The sequence below is a fragment of the Copadichromis virginalis genome, linkage group LG5 (assembly GCF_057382275.1).
Source record: "Copadichromis virginalis isolate Kocher_CV1m ecotype Utaka linkage group LG5, C_Virginalis_male_GT1.1, whole genome shotgun sequence".
In the NCBI taxonomy this organism is placed as follows: Eukaryota; Metazoa; Chordata; class Actinopteri; order Cichliformes; family Cichlidae; genus Copadichromis; species Copadichromis virginalis.
In genome coordinates, this window is record NC_140622.1 from 8,325,924 (window position 1) to 8,329,526 (window position 3,603).

Genomic DNA, 3,603 nt, shown 5'->3' on the forward strand with positions numbered 1-3,603 from the left:
ATACATGAATGAATATACAGATCTTTTTTATATTCCTGAAGATTTTGTGTATAGTTCTTTCATGGTGCTCAATAATGGGGTGAACATGACCCCACCCTTTCTTCCTATCTTTTGCAGATCTCTTTAAATATTTACTGAAGACTCAAACTGTGATAAAACAACATAGATTACTCAGGTCTCCTCGTGACAGACCAGTCCCTCAGTTTGTCACGCTTTGGGTGCTGGTCAAAAGCCAGAAATCACAAAAACTGTGCGAGAACAACTAGAAGCAGAGAGAATAGTATCTGTTGATATCTTTTAATCTTGATAACACAGCACAGAAAAGACCTCCTGTGATATTTATACACTGCTCCAAAATTTAAAAGGAGCACTTCAAAAGCACTACAGATCTTAAGGAAAAAAGGGGAAAAAATAATCGGGTAATTTGTTAAGAATGAAAGGATGGCACATCTTTTGATGGATATAAAATTATCAGCCTACAGAGGGCTGAGTTCAAAGACACCTCGAAAGTCAGAGTGAAAAAATGTAGCACCAGGCTCGTTCATTTTGACTAAAATGTCATTAAAAAAATGGTACCCAGTAGTTTGTATGGCCCCACCATGTGCTTGTATGCATTGCTTATAACATTGGGGCATGCTCCTAATAAGACCACCAGTAGGAACCAGGCCCCACAGCACCAGAGTAGGATCTGACAGTGGGTTAAAGGATTTCATCCTGATAGCTAATGGCACCTAATGGTGCTGTTGCCTGGCCTATAGAGGTCTGTGTGTCCCTCGGTGGATATGCCTCCCCAGACCATCAGTGACCCACCACCAAACCAGTCATGCTGAACAATATACAGGCAGCATGTCGTTCTCCACGGTTTCTCCAGACTCTTTTATGTTTGTCCCCTGTGCTCAGAGTGAACCGTCTTCGAAACACACAGGGTGGCAAATGCCAGGCTCCATAGTGCCACGTAGTGAGCACAGAGCCCACTAGAAGACGTTGGGCCCTCAGTCACCCTCATGAAGTCTGTTTCTGATTGTTTGGTCAGCGACATTCACACATTCACACCAGTGTCCTGTTGGAGGTTATTTTGTAGCTCTGGCAGTGCTCATTATGTTCCTCCTTGCACAAAGGTGCAGATACTGGTTCTGCTCCTGTCTCCTGGAATCTCCTCCATGCTCTTGACACTGTGCTGGGAGACACAGCAAACCTGATGATGATGTCACATTGATGTGCCAGCCTGGAGGAGCTGGACTACCTGCACAACCTCTGTAGGGTCCAGGTATCACCAGCAATGACACTGACCCTAAGAAAACGCAAAATAGTGAAAACACAGAAAAGCTGAGGAGGGGAAAAACTTCAGAGGACCTCGTCTGTAGAACCATCCCTGTTTTGGGGGTTGTCACTCTGATCTCTGCCATGCACAGTGAAACTGTTCCTTTAAGCTGTGTGCACTCAGTGCTTATGCCTGATGTATTCTTATTATAATGATTCAACCTTTGAGGAGTCATTCTGAGGCATTTATTTGATGTCTGAGTTTTCAAACGTTTATATGGTGCAATTAGTTTATAATGTGGGGACCTCTGTGACAGGAAGGACTGATATTAAAGCCTTTCTCATTATTGTCATTATTTAAAAAAAAATTTTTTATGGATCCAGTAACAGATTTACACAGATTTACACAAGACCGATCAGCTGGAGAATGTTGGTGGTAAAAGAAATTCTCCCATTCACATACAACTTACACAAGAAGAATTTTTTAACATCACAGTTTTGTATGATAGCAGCTCAGTGGACCAAAGGTTAAAGGTATCATCTCTGTTATTAAAGCAAAAGACTGGTTTTCCCCTCTTAAGGTACTGTGAGGTCAGTATATATGGACAATGACTTATTCTTTGCAATTTTGCCTCTGTACACCACCACAGGGAATTTTAAACAATCAAATTCAGTTTTAATTCAAGGTTTAATAACAAATGCATTTCATTAACTATTTAAGAATTACAGGCATTTTTATACATAATCTCCCATTTTCAGATGCTCAAAGGTAATTGGACAACTGACTGACAAGCCTCAGGTGAAGCCTCCTTACTTGTTGTTCCATGGCAAAATAAACAGATAAAAGATCTAAAATTGGTTCAAAGTGTTGAACTTGCCTCTGGTGGCTGTACACTGGAAGTATGAATATGATGTCTGTGAAGGTGAACATCACTAGGCTGAAACACCAAAACAAACCAATCGGGCAGGTCACAAAAACTTCAGGAAATTCTAGGAATAGAAAGTTAGGCGTAAATAGCTGGTAGAGCAGATTATCTGCTAATCGGAAGATTGGTGGTCCAGTCCCTGGCTGCTCCAGTCTACATGTCAAAGACAAGCATGTTGTGAATGGTAGATAGAAAACACTTTGACAGAAAGACCATAGCAAAAAGTGCTTGTATGGATGGGTGAATGAGGCAAGTTGTGTAAAGTGCTTTGATTTCTCAGATAGAGTAGAAAAGTGCTACATAACCTTCTTAAAAAGAAGGAATGAACTTGTCAGTATAGCAAGACCACAGAAACCTGAAGTGGATGATGACAGAATTATTTCCATCGTTAAGGAAAATAACTTCAGAACATTTAGCTAAGTCAGGAACGCTCTCAAAGAGGCTGGCATCTTAGTGTCAACATCTATAATTAAGTCTACAAACCACTCAAGAACAGTATCACTGTGCAAGCATTTTTAGATGTTGCCAAAAAATAAAAACATAACAAATAAAGAAAAAATATCTAAACATGTTCAGTGGTACAAAATTGACTTGCTGCAAAATGAGTGGAAGAGAAAAGCTTGGAGAAGAAAAGGGGCCGATGGTGATCTGAAGCATCCTGTATGATCTGTTAAACATGGTAGAGGAAATTTCAGTCACCCAATCTCAAAACGACAGAGCATTGTTTTACAGTTATTATATACAAAACTGAAGGCAGAAAGACCCACAGACGAGCAGCAACTAAAGGTGGCTGTAGTAAAGGCCCAACAGAGCTCCGCAAGAGGAGAGCCAGCATTTTGTGATGCTCATGGTTTCTAGACAGGCAGGTTTTGCATTTTCTCATTTAAAACAGTCCATATTATCTCCCATCCTAAATGTTGGTTTTTCCAGCTACTTTTGATCCTCTGGAAATGGGGGTGGGAACTGATTTTTATAGACCAGTCCCCCACTCTGAATTGGAAAAGAACCACACTTTTCCAACAGATCTAACATTTCAGGCTATATGAAGGCTTTCTCTGGGTGTTTCTTTGCTAATCTTAAAATTTAGTCTTGTCCCAGCATCATAAAAACCATGTCTGAAACCAGTGATGTCTTTAATATTTCTGGTATTAAATTTTGTTCTATTTGTACGAAAATTTTACACATTTTTTAAAGACTGAAATTCAGCAAGTTTTTAAAATCTAACGTTTGAAATTCATAAAAGGTGCAAGACTCTTATTCTGAAATGCCTCTAGAAGCGTTTCCACCAGTGATATTAATTTATTTTTTTATTAATTTCGCATTAATGAATTGTAAACCGGTTCAGTCCCAAACTCACAGCAGATTTCATACTGTCTGTATAGAAGTTTTACTTTGAAAGGTCTCCCCGGAACCCGCC